General features: G+C 43.7%; 1 protein-coding gene across 9 annotated transcripts in view; it reads left to right on the top strand.

Moving 5' to 3' along the window:
• The window catches only part of NAV3 (neuron navigator 3), a 505,349-nt gene that overhangs the window by 99,077 nt on the left and 389,642 nt on the right, over window positions 1-16,630 (top strand). The window lies entirely within an intron of this gene.

Genomic DNA, 16,630 nt, shown 5'->3' with positions numbered 1-16,630 from the left:
CAACCTAGAACCCTACTCTACAAGATTGGCCTTAAACCATATCCCCAAGCACCACATCCAAACAACTCTTAAATACAGCCAGTGTGGGTGACTCCACCTCCCTGGGCAGCTCATTCCAGTCCCTGTCCACTCTGTGTGAAAAGCTTTTTCCTAATGTCCAATCTAAACTTCCCCAGTCTCAGCTTGAGGCCATTCCCTCTTGTTCTGTCTCCAATACCTGTGAGAAGAGCCCAGCAGCAGCCTCTCCACAATGACTCTTTAGGTAGCTGTAAACAGCAATGAGGTCTTCCCTCAGCCTCCTCTGTTTCACACTACCCATCTCCAGCTCCTTCAGTTGCTCCTCATCAGATTTATTCTCCAGGATCTTCCCAGGATTCATTGCCCTCTTCTGGACCTGTTCCAGCACCTCCACATCTTTCTTATGTTGCAGTGCCTAAAACTGAACACAGTACTTGAGGTGTGGTCTCACCAGAGCTGAGTCCAAGGGGACAATCACCTCCCTGGTCTGGCTGGCCACAGCTTTTTTGAATCCAAGCCAGGATGCCATTGGCCTTGGCCACCTGGGCACACTGCTGGCTTCTATTCAGCTCCTGTCTATTACAACCCCCAGCTCCCTTTCTGCCAGCAGCTCTCCAGCCATACTGCCCAAGCCTGTAGCATTGCTTGGGGTTGTTGTGACCCAAGTGCAGGAGCTGGCATTTGGCCTTGTTGAAACTCATCAACAAGGAAGCTGGTGGCAGCCTCCATATCTATTGCAATGTTGTGCTGAGCAAATCCAGTGCAGGACTTTGTCCTACATGTACGGATCAAAGGCTGGAGAATCTGGTGTGTGAATGGTTAATCTCTGGGCTGGGACGGGAGTGTTTGCACTGCTTTACAAGAGATCTGGGAAGGGTACATCTTTTCCTTGAGTCATCAGCAATGAATCTATTAGTGCTTATTTCTCCTGTTAATTTGACAACTCTGAATCACTGTTCTGTCTGGCAGGTCTGAAAAGCTCCTCCAGACACTGGATACAGTGTCAAATTTCTTCTATTCATTTTCCTTCCTGGTTTGACTTGGCTGCTTGGTCAGTTTTCTTGCCAGGGTCATCTCCTGGCAGTTTCAGTAGCATTGTCTTGGTGAGGAGAACCATGGTCTGGTTGACTGGCTAGGGCTGGGGGATAGGTTGGACTGGATGAGCTTGGAGGTCTCTTCCAACCTGGTTGATTCTATGATAACGTATGGCTATTGAAGCTTGTCTTCTTAATTAGCCATGTGGAGGGTGTGTTTATTTGCTCTATTTTTTGGTTAAATACAGACAAGGCAGATTTCCATAAATAATTTTATTTTTTTAAAATGCCCAAACTGTTTTCTGGAGCTTCATACAGAATGAATTTACCACTTCTGTCCCATGGCATTGTGTTTCCTTGTCAGTCAATGTAAAGTCACTCCAGCTGCAAGGATAGGCTGCTTCTGTATCTCTGCTGAGCACTAGTGAGAAATAGATTCCCTCTGCTTTTGATTGTTACACATTTGTCTGTGCCTGCCTATTTTCTTACATTCATTTAGATGTTAAACCTGTGTATGGCTTCATTCTCACTGCAGAACTTAGGTGTTTGGTTATGGGTCTGTCTCTCATTGGAACCGCTTGCTCCCAAAACTGTCTCTTTCTAATGGCACAGCTGCTCCTGTGCATTCAGGAGTTCTTCCTTGAAGCAGGTCCTGCCTTCCTGGACCCCTTTGTTTTCAAGGGCTTTTTCCCAAGGAACTTTCTGGGTTAGTTCCTTAAATAGGCTGAAGTCTGCCCTTTGGAAGTCCAGTGTGGAGGTTCTGTTGATGCCCTCCTGGTTTCTCCATGTATTGAAAACTCTATAATTTCATGGTCACTGGACCCCAGGCAGCCTCTGACCACCACATCCCCTACCAGCCCCTCTCTATTTGTGAGCAGCAGGTCAAGCAGGGCTGCCCCCCTGGATGTTAGGAGGAAGTTCTTCACAGAGAGAGTGATTGGCATTGGAATGGGCTGCCCAAGGAGGTGGTGGAGGCACCATCCCCGGAGGTGTTCAAGCAAAGACTGGACAGAGCACTTAGTGCCATGGTCTAGTTGACTGGCTAGGGCAAGGTGCTAGGTTGGACTGGATGATCTTGGAGATCTCTTCCAACCTGGTTGATTCTATGATTCTATAATGCTTCCAAAACTCTTAAATAAAAGCAATTCTGCAATGTTTCAAAACAGAGAAAGTTTTTATGCCTGAGCAAAATGAATATATATTTTTTTAATGACAGTTCTCCCAAAGCCATTCTACTTTTCACTATGGCTAAGGGGATTAACCCTCTAAGGGTTACAATGGATGCAAGCTTTCTCTGTTTTAAAGCAACTTTCCTGCAGCAGGGTACTATAGCTCTATGGAATGCAGATATTGATGCAGAATAATGTGGAAGATCTTGTGTGACCTTATTTTCAGCTGATTGCTGGATGTACTTTTTTCCATGTTCTACATCATGCTGTAAAAGGAGTCCTCCCAAATCATCAGCTGCCATGGTCTAGTGGACTGGCTAGGGCTGGGTGCTAGGTTGCACTGGATGATCTTGGAGGTCTCTTCCAACCTGGTTGATTCTAAGTGTGCAAACAAGTAGTGATTTTTTTCTTCCTTACACTATTTCCCTTGGATGACAGAGCAGTCACTTCTGATGGTAATTACTGCATATGGTCATTTATAAAAGCATAAGAAATAGGTCCTCTGCTTATGTGCTTAATTACATAGAAATAAGATACTGAAAAGGGTGGGATTTCCAAGTTGCAGGTTGCAGCTGATGTGTGCAGTCGGTAGGGAAATGCAGTGCCAGCTACAAGGACTGCATTACTGATGTGTCTGCAGATCCACAAAGGCACTCTTGCAAAGCAGTCAGTCTCTGCTGTGGAGTTTGGTTTTATTTTTGGGTGTGGATTCTTCTGTAGTGGAGATCATGAGAAAATGTGCTGGTTTACCATGGTATGAGAGCTGCTTTGAACACATAAATGCAGCTTTATGCTTCTCTGAGATGAAAAGCTCAGCATTATTCTCACTTCACCACACAATTAATATGAATCTTTAAACTATGAATACCTTACTGATGAGAACATAAATAGATCCTCTTCTCCTTCAGAGCTATCTAGCCAGTGTGTAATGGACAGTAAATGAATAACCTCTTTGTCAGCCTTTAGGATAATGCTGTTATTAATGACTTTGCCATGTAGTACATGTGTCTTGATTCCCAAGTATGCTGTCACAGGCTGCCTCTGAAAAATTACTCTGTATCTGTTATGTGAATGTGTCATGAGAAAATACAGCTCTATCCTGGCAGCACATGGCCTCACTGCTAGCACTAATTTTCAAAGCATTTATGGCAGTATAGAGCTGTCATCTTCTTCATTTCCTTTGTTATCTTTATTTGAGCATGTTCTGGCAGCAGTAGTATGTCCCTTATATCACTGTAACTGCTGAAGAATAAACTGTTCTAGGATGATATCCTCCAAAGCATGAACATCTGAGTGGGGATGCATCACATTCATCCTGAAAAGAATTTTCTTCAGTTTTGTGATACTTCCCCAATAGAGATGGAGGAGGAGGCTGGGATCTGTTGATTGAAATTCAGCAAGTCTCCCATAGAAAAGGATAAGGGTTTTACTAATTTCCCAAGAGAATGATACTGCAAAAAAAAGATGGAAAAGAAATGCTGCTAATGGCCCTGGCTGTGACACCGGGGAGGGGTAGTGCTAAATTAACAACTCTCCATCAAAACCTGCTCTGCTGTTGTTGATCAGCTACTGAATTTTCAGTTTCCCAGAACCAGCAGGTCAGGTGGAGAAACTCTTTTCATCCCAGCCTGGGGCTGGCTAAACATAGTCAGCACAAGAAGTGGCCGAGCACTAGAGGTTTAGTACATCATAGAATCAACCAGGTTGGAAGAGACCTCCAAGGTCATTCAGCCCAACCTATCACTCAGCTCTATCCTACCCTCCAACAGCTCCACACCTGCTCCTAGCTTTGTGTCATCTGAAACCTACTGATGCTGGACTCAATCCCCTGGTTCAGATCATCAGTAGAGATACTGAACAGGATTGGGTCTAGCACTGCTCATGAGAAGAAGACACATGATCCATCAGTGCAGTCATGGGATGATTAGTTCAGCTCTTCACCCAAGCAACGAGTGATAGGACAAGATGAAATGACCTGAAGAGACTGCTACTTTCTAATAACTATTTTGGCTCTAGAGCATTAAGGGTCATGGCAGAGTTAGGTGCAAGCCCAGTTCTCCACAGCTGCTGAATGATGAGAATTCCTTGAGGATTTTTTATTTTAAGCATCTTTATCTCCTCTCCACAGAATTTCCACAGAACAGGATTTCTGACTAGACTATGCCTATGCTTTCTAGGTGTTTGACTGATAAGATAAGGAGGCTTCTTTGAATTGCATGGAGCTGAGTGTAAATGAAACCAGCCTTTAGAAAGGTGTAATTTTCAGTAAGGCTCTGCTGTGGCCAATGCACTGAGCACGGATATGACTTTGAGTCCTTTTCCTCTGCTTGTGCTGGACTAGGTTGGAAGATTTAATCTACTCTAATTTGAGCATGTTTTGAAGCAGCTATAGACTTGAAAGGGCCATTTTCAGAACTGAGAGCTACACTACACTTGATCTTAGCCAAAAGGCTGAGGAGGCTCTGAGATGACCTTATTGTGGCCTTTCAGTATCTGAAGGAGGCCTGCAAAAAAGCTGGGGAGGGACTTTTTAGGCTATCAGGGAGTGACAGGACTGGGGGGAATGGAGCAAAGCTGGAGATGGAGAGGTTTAGGCTGGACATGAGGAGGAAGTTGTTGAGCATGAGAGTGGTGAGAGCCTGGCATGGGTTGCCCAGGGAGGTGGTTGAAGCCCCATCCCTGGAGGTGTTTGTCAGGTTGGATGGGGCTCAGGACAGCCTGCTCTAGGGTAGGGTGTCCCTGCCTATGGCAAGGGGGTTGGAATTAGGTAATCCTTGTAGTCCCTTCCAACCCCGTCTGATTCTGTGATTCTAACTGGCCAACATGCTTAGGATATTTTGAAGCAATGTCTCAACTTCTCGTGTAGCTCCATGGAAGAGATTAAGCACAACAGTGAATACAAAAATAAATTAAGTCAGCTGTTATGATGCTTGGAAAACATCTACTAAGGGAAGTTAACTGTTAAGGTAAGACAATTGAGCTTCCTTTTCAGTTGTTAACTCGGCTAGTAAGGAGCTATCAGTCTGACCTGTACATTAGTAACCAATTCATGACCCTTTTCTGGGGATTTGCTAATAACTTTCAGATAATTTTCCAATCTCCTTTTGTTTTTCTGCAAATATTAGGTTGTAAAACCTATCTGATATTTGTCAGCCTGGCTGGACTGCAGGAGTGAATTACACAGGCACTGTCCTCATATCTGAGTTTCAGCAGGTAGAACTAAGTGAAATCACAGAATTGTCAGGGCTGGAAGGGATCTCAAGGATCATCTGGTTGCTGTCAGTGCAGCTCTGATTGCAGGGGCTGTTGGAAGTGTTGCTGCTCTGCTTTTACCATGTGTGTTATTATCTTATGTCAGCTGTGCAATCCCCATCCTCATGCTTTGTCTAGTAAACCATGCTGATCTGTGTGGTGCAGGTTAATTGAAAGGAGAGAAAGTTCCTCAAATCAGTGGTAATAGCCATTAGAAGATAATCATTCTTCATTGGCTCCCTGTAGCACAAGCTTTGAAATCTGAGGAAGATTTCCTTCCAGAGGTGGGGGGAGTGGGCTGAGAAGGGGGATCTGCATTTCATAGCTGCTGTACCAAGCTACCCTGAGACTAGCATATTTGCTCTTTCTTTTCCTGTATGTGTTTGATATCTCTGTCTTAAAATCTGGATAATTTCTGTTTTCTGTGGTAGTACTCAGTTCTTGTCTTTTGGAATAGTTTGAATGCCAGCTGTTTAAATGTAAGGCAACTGAGAGCCTGGGTTTGTGTTGGGTGAAAAGCTCTTCCTGTTGGGTGATGCTGGGAGAAAGGACACCCTGTAAAAGAATTAGGATGCATCATTTTTAGCAGCTGACATGTATCTTAATACCCCTTTGCATCTTAATTAAAGATGACATTTTAATTGGTTGTTTTACCACTTTAACTTGGATATTAGAATCAGCTACTCATTTGATTACTGATAGCTCATCTATGCCATCTCCATACCCATACTAGATGTTTTCAAACAGTATTTTCCTGTTCCAAAGAATCTGAAATCCATTTCTGTTGCTCCTCCAATGCAGCTCCTGGTGTTTAGTCTGCAGTGTTTGCCATTTGTGGAAGTGGACTCAATCTATCATAGTATCACTGATGGGCAAAAGAAAGAGTCTTAACAGCAAGTAACTATCCATTAATTACCATTATTGAGACAGAAAAGCTCTTGAATGCAAACTGGCTGTGCCATATTCCTCATGCTCTGACGTGCCAGGTATTTGGCTGTGTGTTTGTCAGACATAAAATGCAGTCTCATGACTTTTTTTCCTTCACCATCCTGGGTTTGCATATGATCTTAATTTAATACTTCGAATTTCACATGAAGGCAAATAAAAAGCACACATCTAAAGAGTAGCAATAGGTCACCCTTTTAGAAAGCAGGAAAGTGCCAAATATTTGAGAAGCAAAGAAAGCATAGATGCTGTACACAAACTTTAAAGCATCTAAAAACCAAGGATGGGACAAGGATGCAAGATTAATATGGTTTAATAAAACTAAGACTTTTGTTTCATCTCTGGAAAAAAAGAGCCTCGGGTTCATTAGGATAGCTGGAATCTTCAAAGGAGCCCACAGGAGCCCAGCTGGGCCTTTGAAAATCTGAGCTGAGGAAAATTCACCCTCAGCAGCTTTAGGTTCTCCATTATTATGCCTTGCTCTTGAGGCAAGTGTCAGGTTGTGCCACGGAGGACACAAGTGCGGGTGAAATGATTGTCCATGCTCTTGAAAAGTCTTCATAGGAGCCTTTGGAGAGCTAATTAGTTGTATCCACTGGAAAGCTGCCTGGTGGCAGGCAGGATATAAATGGAATCTAAGGGAGAAGTTATTTCTCGTGCAAACAGGGAGCTATTTTTACACACTTGTGTGAGAGAACCCAGGGCTGCTCCGTGGCGCCAGCTTGGCAGCGCTGCCTCATCTGTTACCCGCAGAACATACGCGCCGTGGGCAGCAGTACCGCAGGTTGTCTGGCTGCTGCTTCTACCCTGTCCTAGATGACTTGCTTCCAGCTCTCCTCCTGGCTCTGCTAAAACTGCCACTTCAGAATTTCACCATGCTAGCTTTTTGGTTTTTTAACTGGGGATGGTTGCCTGCTGAGAACATGATGGAGACTCTTCCCATTTCATCTTTCGTTCTGCAGGAATGAAGAGGGTGCAAAGTGGCATATGCAGCTCAGCAACAATTTAGAATCATGGAATCGTAGAATCAGGCAGGGTTAGGAAGGACCACGGGGATCATCTAGTTCCAACCCCCCTGCCACGGGCAGGGACACCCTACCCTAGACCAGGCTACCCACAGCCTCAGCCAGCCTGGCCTCAACCACCTCTGGGCATGGGGCCTCAACCACCTCCCTGGGCAATCCATGCCAGGCTCTCACCACTCTCATGCTGAACAGCTTCCTCCTCACATCCAGTCTGAACCTACCCATCTCCAGCTTTGCTCCATTCCCCCCAGTCCTGTCACTCCCTGATAGCCTAAAAAGTGTGGCCAGTAGGACAAAGGAGGTTCTTCTGCCCCTGTACTCAGCACTGGTCAGCCTGCACCTTCAGTGCTGTGTCCAGTTCTGGGCTCCTCAATTCAAGAGCAATGTTGAGGTACTGAAATGTGTCCAGAGAAGGGCAACAAAGCTGGTGAGAAGCCTGGGACCTGGGGGTGTGCAGCCTGGAGAAGAGAAGGCTCAGAGCAGACCTCATTGCTGTCTACAACTACCTGAAGGGAGGCTGTAGCCAGGTGGGGTTGGTCTCTTCTGCCAGGCAACCAGCAAGGGGACACAGTCTGAAGTTGTGCCAGGGGAGGTCTAGGCTGGCTGTTAGGAGGAAGTTGTTGTCAGAGAGAGTGATTGGCATTGGAATGGGCTGCCCAGGGAGGTGGTGGAGTCTCCACCCCTGGAGGTGTTCAAGCAAAGCCTGGCTGAGGCACTTAGTGCCATGGTTTGGTTGATTGGTCAAGGCTGGGTGCTAGGTTGGACTGGATGATCTTGGAGGTCTCTTCCAACCTGCCTGATTCCATGATTCTAAGATTCTGTAATTCTTAACCTGTTAATGAAAGCTGGCACAGAATGTGTTTTGCTTATTAAATTCATTTTAATTATATTTTGTGCTTGAAAATATTATGCAGAGAAATATCACTGTGGGTACTTAATGAAAACTATTTCAGCTCATAAATCATGAGTTTCTGCCTTTTGACTTCATTATGCTGCTAACAGCTGTGGTAAACTACATGGGTTAAGCTGTCTTTGTTACTACTGCTGTTTTTATGAAGCACTGGTGAGAAGGGCTGTATTTATTAGTTCCAGCTAATTTCATTACAGAGTAAGGAGAAAAAGGGATGAGGGAGAAGAATGATGACACTTTTTTTCCCTGTGCTCTTACAAAGGAGTAAATGTTCCAGGTAACCGAATGCATTCACAGTGCAGAGACCCCAGAAATTTAACCAGAGGGTTGGCTTTTTTCATTCACTTTAAGCATAACTTTTGGGTTTGCTTTTTCCTTTGGGTGTTTTTTGGTGAACAACAGCTGCTTTTATGATTCGTGAGGAAAGAGCCCAATACTCTGCTCAGTGATTTTTCTTAGCATGCAAATTCAGATAAAGTAAAAGCAGCAAGTAGCTGTTCCAGCGAAGATGCTGATGTTCTGCTTCACGCTGGAGTGCTAAGAGCATCTTATGCAGTATAGCTAAACTTGGAGTGAATCATGGCCTGTCTTACAGCAATAGGAGCCAGCTCCTCTAGACTGCACTCTGAACTTATTCCCAGTCTTGAGGTTTTTCACTGAAATATCAGCTGAGATAGCTTTGGCTGGTTCTGGGGTTTTGTTTGCTCGGTTGTTTGGTTGAGGTATTTTTTCCTGAGTATCTGTTTACAGCCTGGAGGATTATGCCTTACTACTTAGGAGTCTTGGTAAGCTGTCCCTTTCTCAAGATCTTACAGAGCCTTTTGTTTATTTCAGTTAGGTTAGCTGACCAGGTCATGAATTTTCATGATGAATCTTGTGTGTTCTGCTTCCTATTATCGAGGAATGTCGTACACACCAATACAGACTTGCTGACTGAGGCTGTTTTGCTTTCTGCTCTCATTTCAGAGAAAATGCACTGAAATGCCTCTGTAATTCCAAATATTTCACAGCTTTCCCTCTTATTTCTGTCCTCAAGTGTTCGATATTAGAGATCTACCTTCTATTGGAGGGCATCTGTGCAAAATAATCTCGGAGCCAATCAATGACGCTGCTAATCTGGCAGAATAAAGCTGTGTGTTCCCTTCCACCTCAGGGGGCTGCCTTTGCAACTCCCCACCACCTGCCAAGAAAAGGCCAGACTTGGCTTTGTGCTGCAGTGGTCTAGGGAATTAGGCAGTGGTCTTCCAGAGTAGTAAAGGCAAACGTGCTGAAATGAAACAGAGATGTTCTCGATCTATATTGCTGAGAAATATGAGAAGGGTCTCTTTGTGTGAAGGGCAGGATCTTAGCTGCGTGGTGATGCTTGTCTCTGATGACAGCAGGCATCTAACACGCTGTAGGTTTAACGCTCTCAGGCGGTGCGCTCCCGTGGCATTGCTTTCTGGGAAGGATGAGCTGTCACCACTCTTGATGTGTGTAGAGAACTGAGGTCTCCTGAGATAAGATTGTTCATTATGCTTCCTGAAGAACCATTAAATTTCTATCAGCGCAATGTGATCTACTCCTTGGGCAGCAACGTTGTTTCCTGAGCCTTTTCTTCCACCCTAGCCTCCACTTCTGTGGTTTTTACAATTCGTTATTACTATTTTTGTTGTGAAATCTACGATCAGCAAGAATGTAGGAAGATGTAAGTACTGATAATGCAGCATTTTCATGCAGAATGCCACAGTGACAGGATGAAAAATGGCACATTGTTACTGCATATCCAGTATGGATAAGCCTTTGTAAATGAGACCGGTTGTATTGTGCTGCTTTGTATAAGTGTGCAGGATTTTGGCTGCTATTTGCCAAAACACGTTGATATTGTGGGAGTATTTCGGGGGGGTGGTGGTGGTATTAGTACTGCATGGTAATAAATGTAACAATATTTATTTGGATTGAGATTGCTTAAGCTGCTTTATCTAAGCGACTGAAAGTTTTAACTGTGGGAAAGCAATTGAAGTGAATATAAACACTGAGGTATTACATCTACCTGAGATCTATGTCCATGGTGTGTAATAATCAGGCATTGAATTGATAAGGTTGTAAAAATGAAAAACAAAACAGCAACAAAAAAATAAAACCCAACCAAAGAAACAAAGAAAGACCAACAAAAAAGCCTGGGGTATTTTTGTGACTACCAACAGTGTGTTGTGTACATTAGCTGCCCTTTTAGGTGCACCAAAACGTTCAGAATCACTCTTTTACTCTGAAGTGTTACAGGCTGTCAAAATTGAACAGGTCTGGGACACTGTTTTAGATTGAATCTCTTTTATTTGTAGGTAATTCTATAATACAATTAATTACAAAAAGCTATTTGTGTAGCCCTACTGTTATAGAGTGTATAGCACATGTAACAGTGCTGTCTCAGTCTTCTTTTTGCCAGTCTGAGCATCTGGTGAGCAAATTAATGACATTTGCATCTATAATTTCAGCAACCAGATTTTCTTAAAATGCATCCTTAGCCCAGCTGCTAAATCTCTCTCCCTGAGTTATTTCACTGATGCTTTGTGATCAATCGTAATGCAAATGGCAAACCCAGATCTTTGTGCAGCGTAGATGCGGCTATCCTCCAGCTAAACACAGTCAGGAAGAGACTCTATATGCATGTGTTTGAGCACATGAAGTGCTTGTGTTTGGTTTGTCGATGTGGATGCTCTCTGACCTCCCTGTTGGTTTGTCTTTTGAATGATACATGTCCTGCGTGGTGATTACCAGTCAGGTCTGGGAGCCTGGCAACATGTAAATAGAGCAGTGCCCGTTTGTGGTCTAATTCATAGTATCATAGTATCATCAGGGTTGGAAGAGACCTCACAGATCATCAAGTCCAACCCTTTACCACAGAGCTCAAGGCTAGACCATGGCACCAAGTGCCACGTCCAATCCTGCCTTGAACAGCCCCAGTGTCATGTTTTAATAACTGGGAAGCCAAATTACATGACAGCTGCCTCAACAGTGAAAGTAAGAATTGTTTGCATTGTTAATTAGCATTTATCTTATTTTTTTCTCCAATTACTGTACAGTTCAAACACAGTTGACTTTTGATGCTTTCTGAAGGACTAGAACATGTGTTTTTCAAATATAAGAGGAACATGTCTTCTGGTAAGCTTTCAGAGTGGACACATAATAGAATCATAGAATCAACCAGGTTGGAAGAGACCTCCAAGCTCATCCAGTCCAACCTAGCACTCAGCCCCATCCAGTCAACTAGACCATGATCTATAATGCCAGAGCATACTGATTATAGATCAGTATGCTCTGGCGTTATAGATAGGTATTCTCTGGGTAGCCCTTGTGGTACTAAGAGGGAAGGGAGATCTGGCAGTATTATTTTCTGAGTTATTGGACTTCTTTAGGAGAGATTATTAAAGGTGTATTTGTTGCTCTGTACATGCTAGAGCTTATATTCCTAAGTGTTTTCGTAGGCTTAAGACTAAATTGTAGTTTCTTGATTGAAAGTTCTATAGTGGCAATGCAAGGACAGGCTGGTTATGGTACTTTTAAAGGAGGATGAATAGTAAATATTAGCGAAGCCAGTGGGTAACCTGAAATAGGCAGACTGCAGCTGCAGAAGTGTATTGATGGAAGTACAGGTCAGACTCGGCTTAATGGGCAAGCCAAAGTTACCATCAGTGATACAGTATTCTTCTGGTACTCCTTTCATGTGGTGTATTTCACCCTAAAATAACCTCTGAATGAATGAAAATAGCCTGGCTACTGAGTGTAATGGATTATGCAAAACTAATCATCTGTATTCATTTTGATAGCCAGTCCGCCCTGGCACCCAGCCCTGTCCAGTCAACTAGACCATGGCACTAAGTGCCTCAGGCTTTTCTTGAACACCTCCAGGGATGGAGACTCCACCACCTCCCTGGGCAGCCCATTCCAATGCCAATCACTCTCTCTGGCAACAACTTCCTCCTAACATCCAGCCTAGACCTCCCCTGGCACAACTTGAGACTGTGTCCCCTTGTTCTATTGCTGGTTGCCTGGCAGAAAAGACCAACTCCACTTGTCTACAACCTTCCTTAAAGTCATTGTAGACAGCAATGAGGTCTGCCCTGAGCCTCCTCTTTTGCAGGCTGCACACCCCCAGCTCCCTCAGCCTCTCCACACAGGGCTGGGCTCCAGGCCCCTCATCAGCTTCATTGCCCTTCTCTGGACATGTTCCAGCATCTCAACATCTCTGTTGAACTGAGGAGCCCAGAACTGGACACAGTACTTAAGGTGTGGCCTGAAGAGGAAATTCTAAGCACAGTATGACACCACTTACAGAAATAAGACAAAGTGTTTTGGCCACTTAACAAAGGAAGCATCAAACTGTGTTGATAATAAGGATAGAAAGAACATTCCTGGTTACTTGTTAAAATATAATCTGGAATTATTCTCCACTAATCTATCAGTAAATAGTGAAGGGGGAGAGGAAAAAAAGTTCTTTCAAGCACATTTCACCTGAATTTAGGCACCTTGTAGAGCTACCTAATTCAGAAGCTTAATCACCCTGAATGCCTTCTGTAGTGTGTCTCTAGATGAGGAAATCATTAACCCCCAGTCAGAAATAGTGCTGCAAAATATTTTCTTTCTAGTGTTGTTTAATGAGATACCCTAAGGATCTCCTACCTTAGCATGCTCACTTCCTTCAGCTCTGTAATGCAGTGCTAAATGCTTGATCTGCCAGAGTTTTGCTACTAGTACCTGTCAATGATTAGAGAATATTATTGAATGGCTGTTATGTGTCTGTTAAGGGACTAAAATTGCATGAAAATGCAGATGTTGAGGTGCTGGAATGTGTCCAGAGAAGGACAACAAAGCTGGTGAAAGGCTTGGAGCACAAACCCTATGAGGAGAGGCTGAAGGAGCTGGGATTGTGCAGCCTGGAGAAGAGGAGGCTCAGGGGGGACCTCATTGCTGTCTACAACTACCTGAAGGGAGGCTTTAGCCAGATGGGGTTGGCCTCTTCTCCCAGGCAACCAGCAATAGAACAAGGGGACACAGTCTCAAGTTGTGCCAGGGGAAGATCTAGACTGGATGTTAGGAGGAAGTTCTTCACAGAGAGAGTGATTGGCATTGGAATGGGCTGCCCAGGGAGGTGGTGGAGTCGCTGTGCCTGGAGGTGCTCAAGCAAAGCCTGGATGAGGCACTTAGTGCCATGGTCTGGTTGACTGGCTAGGGCTGGGTGCTAGGTTGGACTGGATGATCTTGGAGGTCTCTTCCAACCTGGATGATTCTATGATTCTAACTCATCTTGCTTTTTACATTAGTAGATACACCTAGTAAACTGTATTACTCAGTGTGTGATCTTTAAGATGCCTGGGACTCAGCATTATATTCTGTGATTGTTTCTGTGTTAAAGATCAGTGCAAAATGGTTAAAAAAAATATTTTGAGTGCAACTGTTTAAAAAAAAAGGGAAAAAAAAAAGGAAGAAAAAAGATGTGCCAGCCAAGAGTGTTTAATTACAGACCATGGAACATTGTGCTGAATGGAATGAGCAAGAATTGCCACCCTGTGCTTTGCATGTTAAAAGTAATGAGGGCAGTCCAAACAAATTTATTTGCATTCTGTCCAACTTTGGCTTGAAAAAGTTTAATAGCCTGGTATAACATAATTGCCAGGCATGGGGAGTAATATAATTTACATGTCTGACTGTGAAATGAACCACAGAAACTGCTGGGGTTTAACAGCTTGGTTTTGACTTAGCTGAGCTTTAGGATTGTTATAAATGTAAATTCAAGTGTTGATCACTGCAGAGGTGCCTCATGCTTCATCATCCTGCTTCCTGATGTTCCAGATGCATCCACAAAACAGACAGCAATGGCTGTCCAAAACTGTGGATTTATTGTACTCAAAATTACTCTGCACTGCTTCCAATTCAGTTAAATTACAAGTTCAGATGTCAGCTGAGAACACACTCAACACAACCAATTAAGCTTTAGTCTTAAGCTTTAAGGGATATTCTGTCTGGAAAGATGCATTCAAAGAAGGAAACCTTCCTGCTCCAGAGTACCCAAAGCAAGGGAGATGATTCACTCAGGCTGCAGAAGTACCCCTAGATGGCATCCCAGTCTGAGGGAAGAGGATCTGACTGCCAGGCTGCTTGCAGTGTGGAGGCCAACTCAAAGTGTCTCTGTAGTGGGACTCCATTTATATCTAAGCCAAGAGTGCATTGTGGTTATATCTAATTAGCTGGAGGGCTGAGCCCATAGAGCCACACAGAATCAGGGCAAGAGCTTGGGTCTAGAGATGCCAATTATGTTTGATAGGCACCATGGAGAATGAAGCACTGACAACCCCACATGTTCAGCAACCTTTCACCAAGCCCTTTGGACTGCAGCTCTGTTTAACCCAGTAGAAGTTCTAAGTTAGGAAAACTTTAAACAGTGTAATTTTCATTACCTCTGGTTTTTGGATGTTTAACAAGCATTGTATTTTATTGTGTTTATTTCACTGCATCCTCCAGAGTACTTGAAATTTTTTTAACCTAGGGCTGGCTGCTAGGTTGGACTGGATGATCTTGGAGGTCTCTTCCAACTTGGTTGATTCTATGATTCTATGAAATTGTTAATAGGATGATGCTCTCCAAGCATTTTGAGCCTTCTTTGGTGTGTAGATTTGTAGGTTAATGTTTACCCATGTAATTTGCAAGAGGAGGTGATTCTTAAAAGCTGGAATAGCAAACAAGATTGGTTATACACTTAGGTGGGACACATAAGGCTAAAACTGCATTGGAAAAGCAAGCTTCATCTTGTGTAAATCAGTATAAATTAGTTACAGTGGAGTAACACCTGTGCCTTGGGACTGATTAAATGGCAGTTTAAGCTGATAGTAATACTGGCAATGACTCCACTGAACTCTGTATTTATTTTGTTTGGAGAAAATAACCTTTTCAGTGCCCTTTCATTGGAGGCAGACTGCGTGACCTAGCACGTAGCATCCAATGCACTGTCTAGGCAGATTCCATACGCATTAGTGAAGCATGTTGGGAACATTACACACTTAAAATAAATCACAGTGGCATTCAGATGATTTATGTAGGCTTCCTCTACTCAGTTTAAACACAACTGATTTTCAACTGCACTGAATATGCTATGATTTTATTGTCAAAAAGTGACAAAAGAGACACTTGGTCTTTTTCTTGCTGTTAATAGAAATGAAACTTTCTAGAAAACAAATTTTGTTGGAAGCTAGTTTGGTTTTGGGGTTTGTTTGTTTTGTTTTGTTCCCCCTTGCCATTTGCATCCTTAAATAACATCACTCCCAAAAACGTTTTCTTGAAGTTGTCATGTCTTGTTGACTGGCTAGGGCTGGGTGCTAGGTTGGACTGGATGACCTTGGAGGTCTTTTCCAACCTGGATGATTCTATGATTCTGTGTGGACTAGGACTTGGCATTCTATCACAGTATCATCAGGGTTGGAAGAGACCTCATAGATCATCAAGTCCAACCCTTTACCACAGAGCTCAAGGCTAGACTATGGCACCAAGTGCCACGTCCAATCCTGCCTTGAACAGCTCCAGGGACAGCGACTCCACCACCTCCCCGGGCAGCCCATTCCAGTGTCCAATGACTCTCTCAGTGAAGAACTTTCTCCTCACCTCGAGCCCAAATGCTGAGTGCAAGTCTTTCTCTGTCTGACCTTCTCATTGTGACACTGACTACTACATTTTGAGAGCACTGAGTAGGACATACAGGATGGTGGAGATGGAAAAAAATTCATCATTTTCCATTTATTCAAATAGTCTTTGTTCTTCTCTTTTAATTTTCCCTTGGTGTCTGTGGCTGGAATTCACTAACTGTTCTCAGTGAGTACTCTACTGTGGTTTAGAGGTGGATGAGTGAGGTCCTGCATAGGTTTATCCTGCTGAGTTTGAAATCAAAACCAGTATTCACTGCTTAGAACAAAACCAAACTGTTACAGTCTTCAGACTAGTGTCTGCATTGTAAATAAAGCTTTGCCAGAGAATTCAGAGAGTCCAGGGGGATGGACTCTATTCTCCGAGGGGCTGAACAAAATTAAGATATGTTTATCCCATTCCATTGCTATATAGTTTGAAGCACACCTTATGCTGGGCTCTCTTCTTGCATCCTTTTCCCCCTGTCTCTCCTTATGGCCTTGCTTGCTTGTCCTCCTTGCCATTGTTTGAGTTATTGATGAGTACACAGACTGGCAGTGGGGAGAGATAATATTGTGTTGGCTGGCAACAGTCCCTGGGCTTTGTCAAGAGGGTTGTCCGGGGGGT

The sequence above is a fragment of the Pogoniulus pusillus genome, chromosome 4 (genome assembly GCF_015220805.1).
Source record: "Pogoniulus pusillus isolate bPogPus1 chromosome 4, bPogPus1.pri, whole genome shotgun sequence".
In the NCBI taxonomy this organism is placed as follows: domain Eukaryota; kingdom Metazoa; phylum Chordata; class Aves; order Piciformes; family Lybiidae; genus Pogoniulus; species Pogoniulus pusillus.
Note: the sequence above shows the minus strand (reverse complement) of the source record. Positions and strands in the feature narration are given on the sequence as shown.